We start from the raw sequence: 10,891 nt of genomic DNA, 5'->3' as shown, positions 1-10,891 counted from the left end.
TTTCTTTGTACCAAAAGAATATTTTTTTGAGAGGGTATTGATGATGCAAAATTTCTCTGACTCCAACCCCCCCCCCCCCCCCTCACCTTCATTTTCATGAATAAATGTTTCGAACAGCAACAAATAAAAGCGGATTGACAGTCAGAGGAGTCTCAGATTAGAGAGTGAACTTCCAAATGCAGCTTACAATACTAACATCAGACTCCCTGACTTGTCAGTTTAAGGGCTGCGGTACTCAGGTGACCGTCAAGGCATGTGTGCCTTTTGTTTAATAGATGAAATGCATTTTGAACCATATTTTAATTTTTTTCATGTATATGGACAAATATTTAGATCCTAGAATTTGTGAAAGACCAAATACTGATAAATTTGAAGAATTGATTATCTGTGGAGTGACTTGTTTTTAAATAATGCATCATTATTTGAACCTGTCAGTGTGTTCTATGTACATAAATTATACAGTAATCACTTATCATGCTTTTTTATCATTTTATTTCACAGTATGTTTTCTGTTTAAAATATGTGGTCTGTGTACATTAACTATACAGTAATTTGTTATTTTACTTTGATATCAATTTTTGGGACCAAGTTTTCCAAAGGAGAAATCCAGTTATTTAAATGGTCAAAAGGGCACCCCTATTGTACGGCTAACTCCTCTTACAGTTTTTAAGGTGGCTCTATACACCCACAGTTTATTTCAATTTTCAACAGAAGACCACAAAACATATGCATATCAAATATTAAAATGATGATAGGAATACCATAGGTATTTTAAAAGAATTTTTTAATGTATTTTGTGTTTTTGTAAAATGATTTTTAAAAAATTAAATATCAACAAATTGAGAGAACTTTTTTTTGTCATTTGATAGATATTTCCTTCGGACATCTAAAAAAAATATATAACACTTCTTAACATTCAAAAATATTATTATTGCAATTTTTTTAGTATCTCCCCAAAACATTATTTTTCATATTTTCTTACTCTGTTGCAATTTTTTTAGCTCACCTGAGGTGAAAGCTGGTATTTACCGAAAAAAAGATGTGAATAAAAATTGACAGATTTTCATTTTTTTTAGCAAGATCTACTGTACTTAGTTGTCAAGATATTTTGATTTTGATACTGTATGCTAATTTGATCAGAGTGAAGGCAATTGATGCTCAAGTGAGCGATGCACCCCCTGGGCCTCTTGTTTTAATATTTCCCTAAAACATAATTTTTCATATTTTCTTACTCTGTTTACAAATCACCTGAAAAAGATGCTTGATGTTATAAAAAAATGTATTTTGATAACTGTGACATAAAATATTGAATGAAAATCATTGCAAATAAACACAGAAAAATATTCTAAATTTTATTTGGTATGAAAGTTCCTCAGGTAAGGGTTATCGTTCCTAAGTTCCAAGGCCCAAACATCATGGGGACTTTTCATTTCTAAGTTGAAGAAAATTTCCTAAATATAATGTTGGAATGATAAATACATACGTATTTCATTATAGGCATGTAAAAGTGAATATTTTCGCTTTAATAAAAAAAAAAAACTAAGTCAAACAAGCATTCTGAGAGTGTTCACTATTGCAGAAGCAATACACGTCCCCTACCGGTTGGTGGAAATTGTGAAAACAATGCACTGTTATGCAGAATATCGAACCCGAACATTAAAAAATTGGAATATAAAAAATTAATTTTCTCGAAAATATGTCAACCAGACGCTACAAAAGTGTAAACTTGATCTGTAGTTTGACGTTTTGAAGCTGTTCAGCTTGGTCGGTTGTAAATGTTACTGGTTCTGCTACCCTAACAAGAGATATTGTCATTAATTTTATATATGTGTATTTATAGATAAAGACAACTTACAGAAAGTCCTGAAATCAAGTTAACTTAAAGCTGCTTGGTCCGATTTTATATCAAATTTTATGCACGCTTTTAAACGATGGTTATGCTTAGTATATGTATAATAATAGACATTGCAGTAGTTTTTTCTAGTCAATTAAGCCAAATTTCAATGAAGAAAAATACGTACAAAATTTGCTAACAAACAAACGACATAAAAGGGTACCGCGTTATTTCGCCCCATGTTAAATTTCACCCCTGACGACGAGACGGGTATCATGGTTGTATTACGACATCGTATTAAATAAGGGTCGAAATAATCAGACAAATTACAAATAAACTGTTGTTCGTTTTGTTCGCTAATATTTCTGAAGTTTGCTTTCTTTAAAATCGATGCATAACATGCGGTTTGAATACTAGTAACCCCAATCATTCGGGGAACGAAACCAAACGGTTTCCTTTTCTAAAAATTCCAGTGATGCACTTTGGTTTGTTTTTTCGTTTGCCCAAAAAGAAATTATTTTTATTTACTTTGAATAATTCTAACTTTGAAAGGAGACTGATTCTGCTCGGGTAAATAGGAGACAGTCCATAACTTTTTAAGATAAATGGTTTGTATGGAAAAAATTATCATACTGTAATAACAAAAAAATCGGACCAAGCAGCTTTAAAGTTATCTATTTAGAACGCTGAGCGTTATCTCTGTTAAACAGTGTAAAATCCAGCATATATGTAGAACATTAACAGAATATGTTTTCAGATTTTTGTGATCGGCTTCGGCCGATCACAGTTGTGTCCATATGAGGCATCCGGCAAATTTAGCTATTTGCGCACGCGTTGCGCCTTTCACTATTTTATTTACTATGCAATGACAACCATATTTAAATATTTAATTAGACGTAGATTACTATGACCAGATGCATCACCCATGCAAGTTAGATGTAAGTTAGATACAGGACCTGCACCAAAAGCTTTAACCACGTCCGGAAGCCGACGCCAACACCAAAGCGAGGGGCATAACATAAGCCCTCCCCAATTTCATCTCGGTGAGCTAAAACAAATTTTAGTACAAATGATGTCATAACTTGTCAGAAGAAAGATTTCTCTTCTAAGGAATATATAGTAGGTCCATTTTTGTACAGGACGACAATAATTCAATTTTACTTCAATTAAAGAATATTAATGGCTTAATTTTTACACAAAAATAGGGCAAACAAAAATTTAAAAAACACGATATTTATTTTCGTCCAACAGAATCTCAGCATGAAAATTACAGCTCGTATTGCTTTAAGCGGTTGTAGGTGTTGTTCCAGGCCCTGCTACCTTTACAAGAGATAAGGTGATTGATTTGTATGTCAGAAACAAACTTGTACATATTGACAAAGACAAATACAGAAAGTTATAGTCCTGAAATCGATTAAGAATGCTAAACGTTATCTTTGTTAAATAGATAAAGATTTAGCATATAAGTGTGGCATACACAAAATGTTTTTTAAAAGATTTTTAAAGTTGCTTGATTTGCATAAGTAATCGCTGTAAAGAATCACAGTATACAAATTAATGAAGCCTTAAATTCTCTTTATATTTAGCTCAAAGCTGAAAGCTATAATAAGTTTTCATGAGTATTTTTTTTGTCCGTCTGTCAGTTTTTTATCCATTTGTTTCCACGTCTGTCTGTCAGTCTGTTCGCTTGTAAATATTTTTTACTACTTTTATATAAAAGTTTTACTTAAAGCAAACATTTCCAAATTGAAGGTAAAATGTTGAATTTATCAAGGCAGATTAAAATAAATGAAGGCGCAAATGCTATAATAAATTTTTTGACTTAAGAAGATAAATAATTAAGTCAGTTAACACACTTTCCTTATTTTATCCTATGGGTTATCCACGGAGCTTCAAATGCCGACTTGTAAGTGTTTATTGTTCCTGGTTAGGCTACCTAAGCAAGAGATAAGGTGATTGATTTATATGTCAGAAACAAACTTGTACTCAGAGATAAACAAATATATACAAATATAAAGTCCTGAAATCATTTTAACCAAAGTTATCGACTAAGAATGCTAGTGCTGAGCGTTATCTATGTTGAACAGAGTACAATTCAGAGTTTAATACATAAGTGAGAATATTAGTGTAGAACATGCAAATCTAATTAACATACTCTAATGCTGTAAAAAATGACAGTGAAGCGATGATACGAATGAATAAAGTTTTACACCTAATCAGGAGTAAAATCAAAAACAAATTACTGATTTCTTTTTGTTCATGTCTGTTTTCCTGACTGTGTGTCCTTCTGTCTGTAAGTTCGTCCGCCTAAAAATTTACACAATATTCACTTCTTCTCTAGAACGATTAGACTAATTTTAACCAAAGTTGGAACAAAGCTTTTCTATGTATAGGAATTTGAAATTCGTTAAACTGAAGGGACAAACTATCTTTAAAGGAGAGATAATCAAGACTCATTAAAACTTGTTGGCATTTGAAAAAAAAAAGATCTTCTTAACCTCCTTCGGCCAGAAAACTTAAAGTTGTGAAGAAGCATTTTTGGATAGTGTAGATTCAAGCTTGTTAGAATTAAATTCTCAAATGATAGGGTGGGGCTACGTTTTAACAATGAAAACACCTCATTATGCCTAAAAAGATGATAACGAGATGTTTCCCTTTAATTCGTTTTTGACTTTTGAAGAGAACTGATCAGTCTGTTAAATGTACATTGGATCAAATTTCAAATGTGTAACCAATATGCATCATTTTTCTTTTGTAACTTGTTATTCAAATTTTCCCTTGGTTTATTAATAAAAATTATGATGTTTTTTTAAGAGTTTAAGCATATAATAGCTGTATGTACATGTACAATGATGTAACAACCCGAATTACTTAAAAAAGTACTTAATACATGTATATGTTAACACTAAATCTACATTGAACAGTGTTTATTTTTGAAGATAATTAAATACGGATATAGAAAAATGTGGGGTTTTAAAAATATATATAATTTCTTCAAATGTTACATAATATTAATCTACATGAATATCGAAATAAAATAACAAAATGTAACTAAGTTACTCTTGATTTGTCAAAATACATTTGATAACAAGAGGCCCAGGGGTCATATAGCTCACCTTAGCAACACTAACCATAACTTCGATCAAATAATCATTGTATTGAGTATTGAAAAGGAATCTTTGGAAATATATATTGCATGTGAACAAATGTACAATTATAATACGTATGGGTTAATGGGCATGCCTGTAACATTCCATCCCGTACAAAGAATGGAGAGTGGTCACAAAGTGATCGGGTCAGACTGTATCTAAGGCTGATTGGTACATTTATATTAATCTACTCAAATTTGTACTTTATTAAATTTGCTATTTTAACTTAATATATTAACCTTTGATTTTACAATATGTTTGTGAAACACTTTTGCCTCCCTTTTTGGAAAACATCTGCAAAGAAAATGAAAAGAAAGTGCAAATAATTGCAATTTTGCTACGTCCAAGGGTCATAACTCTGTAAAAATAAAAATTGTCTGTCAGTGACATATTTTTATGATAAACCTGTATACCATATCTTTTTGATGCATGCATCCTCCGAGGAAAAAAATGAATTGAACCTGTTGGTGGACCGGCCGACGGACGGACAAACAAACAAACAGACAGACCGCAGCAAGCAGCATGCAGTCCCCTCTTTAGAACAATGTGTAAGCCTTCTGTCTTACGGTTCCAATTGAGGGTCAGCTCAAACTTAGTGATGACAAGTACAGTATTTCTTTCTCAAGCGGTTTTATTAAAGCGTGATCGTATAGTTACAACAATTATCTATGAGCTATCGTTGCAGACACAGAATCGCCAAATATGTCACTTGTTGTTAAACTCTCAATTTGGATATTATTATGCCCGTATGATGCACCCGGTTTCATAACATCATTTAGGAATACTACGCAGTGCTACAAGATTCACAGAGTTCATTCTGTTCATTACCCTTAACACCATTCAGTGCGCAGCACCTAGGTACACATAAATATCATAGTGACCATTATGTAATACTAGCCATTCATGGTCATAGCATGGCTATCTGTTTACAAATGATATGCAACGTAGGTAATGAATTCAAAAATAGATTATGTGAGTTTTAAGTGGTAAAAGTGGCGATGACAGACTGTGTTCTAAAACAAAAATCCAAAGAAAAAATACAAAACAAGAGCAGAGCAAACACAGATCTTTTCAAAAAGAGGTAGGATCAGGCGCCTTAGAGGAGTATATAAGCATCTTCTGTTGACCAGTCACACCCGGCATTAGATCTAAGTCAAAATCGAGAAAACGGGAAAACCCATAGATAATTCGGTGATTGATAATGGTCTAGTAAAATTTGTCTTTGATATATCTGTAATTATTCAAGGTAAACAGACAAAAAGCCGAACGGACAACACATTGGTGCACCAAGATTGAAAGTAATCAAATTACTTTTAAGCGACCACGACTTTCATTAAAGGCATTAGTGTACACTGGCCATTTGATAAACCACTTTTCTTAATTAACCATAAAGACACATAGTAATATGTACCTGGATTTATTCACGCTGAATGTCTTACAAGGGAATTATATTTATAATTCGGAATTGAGTTGCTCTTTGAAGCTGTCGTGCCATGGTATCACGTGGCGCTTAAAACAGATCACTATTTTACCTTAAAATTTAAAAAGTGTAACACTACCTTGATGTTTATATGTAGGTATGATGCAAATATTCACATATAATAGATATTGTTATTATTTATCATAAACCCTCTCAATTTATTTAATTTTAGTGAGAAAAATATTTTCATTTACAACATTGAGGCAAAGGATTCTAGCAGTACTTTTAAAGTATTTTAAATCAAATACTTCTGATATAAACCATATACTCATCTGTCATACATATGCATTTAATTTTTTAATTTTTGAGGAAGGGTTACACCTTTGCCTTTTTTCACACTGACAGAAGATATGCCGACAGTATAATTTGTTTGTAAGATATGGAAATATTTGCATGAAAAAAGTCAATAACATCATATAAAGTCTGTTCCAAGATATTTATGCTACACATTTCGACAATCTTTAATAAAAACTCACATACCTGTGAGAAAAGTGCAATGGAAAATTATAAGAGGTAACATTATCAAGATATCTCCATTGGCACATTATCGTTTTCACACAGAAAAAAAAGTACAGAAAGGAAAAAAGGATTGTTACGGAGATTTATAATGGGGAATGTTGACATCTTTTCTCTTTTTGGAACTTACTCGATATGCCTTGCACAATTTCTTTTATACCGCACCTTTCGCAATGGAAATTTCCCGTAGCCTTTTTAATTTTTTAGTGTATTAAAACCTGACATGCTAGATTGAGGGGCGTTTCAAAAGGAAAATCATGAAATTTTTAAAATTATTGAATAGACATCGTTCAAATTCAGAGGTATTTATGAATATAGAACAATTTAAGAAAATGTGCCGCATAAATATCTTTGGACATGCAGTCTATAATACTAGTAACTGTTGGGTTTTTCATTGTGCCCCATCATCGCTAAATTACTACAAAATCAAGGTACTGTACTTCATTAACCTTAAACTGTTATCACGGGAAATGGAATTCACTGGTTAATACAGTGGAAGATGAACAAAGCACAAATATAAACAATTAGATAATCAAGACACCTGTTTAATCACTACAGGTTCTTTGATCGATAACCAGAAAAAAGCTAAACATGTAACCAAAATATGTATTCAATTTATCCAAAACAAGGTATTATGAATAAAGGTAGTTTAAGACATGAAAAACGAAACACATCAATAATGGTGCCATATTCTCACCCCGGGTTCAATATTTCGCAGAGAAATGTATATAAGAAAACTCCTATGGAATATTAAACCCGGGTTTAAAAATACAATGACAACCACCCATCCCCCATTCCTTTGTTTGCTATTGAAGAGGAGGCTCAACATATTTTGGAAGCGAAATATTAAACCCCACCATTACTTTAATTCGCCAAATATTGACCCCTTTCTATTTACGCTGCTATTAAAGAGAGGGAGAGTTCAAAATATTGATCCTCTCTTGTTTCCTTTGCTATTGAGAGGTGGACGAAATACTACGATCACAGAATAGTGAACCTTAGTGATTTTTTTATCATAAGTTGTTGCATATTACGCAGCACTGTTTAAATTTTAATTTGTGATCGCGCCGACCAGAAAGTACTGTACGGGATATGTGAACTATGACACCATACCAAACAACAAGTCGTCAAAAATGCTAATCTAATAATAAAGTATTTTCCGTTTGTTATGAGGACGAAAACATTTGACTACATTAAAAATTACCTATGCATGCAACTTTGTAGTGAAATAACTCCAACAACGATATATATAAACAACTGACTGATCGCGGTGCACTTGTCGATGTGACGTCATAATGTAAATTTTGACGCATATTTGTGTAGAGAGTGGCGGATCAATCAATTTTAAACATGGAATAATGCATTTTATTAATCAACAGAGCGTAATCTTAAAACTTTTATGATTGTTTTGAATCGGCATATGATAACTTTTAAGAGCGGGTATTATTTCTTTTCTAGAGTGTTATAGAATGTACAAGTTCTAGATGGTTGACACCCGGGAAGTCTATCAAATCCGCTTTTTACAAGGGCATACGCTAAACAGATCATTACGATCTGAATTAAAGGAATGTTTAATTTATTAAAAAGTGCTGCTGCTTCGATGAAATCTATAATATGCATTAATAATACGTAAAATATTAAGCGAACGTTATGTAATTCCAACCGGAGCTCATTTCTTTGATATTTAGTCAAATAAAAGATGAACTCTATACAAAGCAGCAGCACTTTACAGAATCTATCAGAGAAGTAGAATTTAATTATCATTCAAGTGTTTAATTCAAATAAGGGTATTCCCTTGTAATATTTAAATTTGTTTATGACCTCCAATCGGGATAATTATCAACAAATGTCACTTGACTATCGATTCAGGGGTGTCATACAAAGTAGCATTTACTATACTGTTTCATGATAAAAATAACTTTACATAAATATTTTGTAATAAAAGTTACATCGTTTTATGAACGTTTAAATCCGCTGATATTTTCAAAGTAATCCTTAATAGTGCTGCGTACTCTGGATGTGTTAAATCCCAAGCCAAGGGCCACATCATCTGTAGAGTAGGAGAATACCCATTGCTTAAACTAAAAACTATTTACATGTACTTTTGAATAAAAATCAACTTCGGCAGTTTTTTTAGTACTTTGAATAACGTTTTTTAAAAGTTTTTTTAACAGTTTATTTCCCAGCAAAAATCAACCCCATAAGTGGCTGTGCCCCATCTCCGAAGATCTTGATTCAAACAAACTTAAATCTACACTATACATGAGTTTACTTAAAAATCAGATGAGTTTCAGCTTTTCTGCCATAAGGCTCTTAAAAAGATGTTTAAGAAATGTCAACAGGTTTTCAATAGTTTTTATTTACCCCCTTCTTTGAAAGAAAGATTGACCCCACAGTTAAACAAAATTAAATTTTCTTTACTATGGTACGATTTATTCCACATTTGAATAGAATTAGCATGGCGTTTCTGAAGAGAAAGCCCAAAACCTAAAACGTTTACAGTGTGACGGACTATCATATAGACCGACAGATGGGCAAAAACTGATCAGAAAAACCCATTTTATGTGTCAGCTCAGGTGAGGTCGACAAAGATGTAAGACTTCATTGATTCATATTTATTTATCACTTCACTGTTACAATTAAAAAAAGAAACTTTTGCACACATGCTATAATTACATGCTAATTTTCCTTATTTTCAACAAAGATAAAACTAACATTTTTGATCGATAACTGAATTTAAGACCTAAAACTTATGAATTTTTCTTGATATTGGAATATATATTTGTACTTGACATACTTAAAATCAGTCACTTTATCTCTTGCCCATGTAGTCGGACCAGGAGAAACAATTATTGCAACCGGTCATGTTTTTTTTAAGCTTTGCAGTTTACCCATGGGATAGGATATAAGGTAGGTTTTATAAATGACTTCGTTATTTTCTTTAATTTAATCTCACAAAACTTATTTTTGGAATCTGCCATGATAGATTTAACATGAATATTTAGATTTAGGAATGTATGGTAACGAATAGCGCGAACTCCCCGAAAACATCCTATTAATAAAGAAGTTTATCTCATACGATTTGGTGTAAATTACCCTTGTGATAAACCGTCGTTTTCTCAAACAGGTGATGCTTTATCCAATGTCTTTCCGGTCATTGTTCTTTATTTTGTCATTATTTTTTAAACAGACTCTCGCGCTTCAACTCTTCAGAAATCTTGTTTTTTAAGTTTTTTTCTCTAAATTTTTCATCACTATTTCTACTAAAAAATATTGATCTAGAATCGACTTTGCTGAAAATTAAAATTTAAGCTATACAAAAACGGTACAAAAGATGTGGAGTTGGTAAACTTGCATATATATATATACTTCATCTGCGTAAACTATCAAGAAGTTAATCTCTTGTATTCAACGACTGATCGTTATGCAGGTGCCGACATCCCACATCGCAAAATTCTCAGGTTGATAACTTGCGTAGGAAAAATACGATCACATGTTTTTTAGCCATAAGTATTGAAATTTCAAATTTGATAAAATATGAAGGGATACTAGGTCATAAATGTGCTTAGATATGAAGTTTTATCAACGTTTTAAAACACAACAACTAAAGAATTTGATGACGGTAAGTAGAGATTGTTTATCAAAAAGGGTTTACGCTACCGCCAAACTGATTGAATACCATCATCATTGCAGATTATGGTGGCATATCTCTGTCCTTTGTGTGTTATTTTTCTATCAAATATGTCGACATACAAAATAAATATGTTAACATGCAAGATAGTTATGTCAACATGCAACATAACTATGTTGACATGCAAGAAATTGCAATCTGATATGAATTATACAAAAATCTCGAAAAATCTGAATATCGCCCACCTGTAACATCCAAGATGCTAGATGCTACCTTTTTAT

This window comes from Crassostrea angulata, chromosome 9, assembly GCF_025612915.1.
Source record: "Crassostrea angulata isolate pt1a10 chromosome 9, ASM2561291v2, whole genome shotgun sequence".
Taxonomy (NCBI): Eukaryota; Metazoa; Mollusca; class Bivalvia; order Ostreida; family Ostreidae; genus Magallana; species Magallana angulata.
This window is presented reverse-complemented; position numbering follows the sequence as displayed.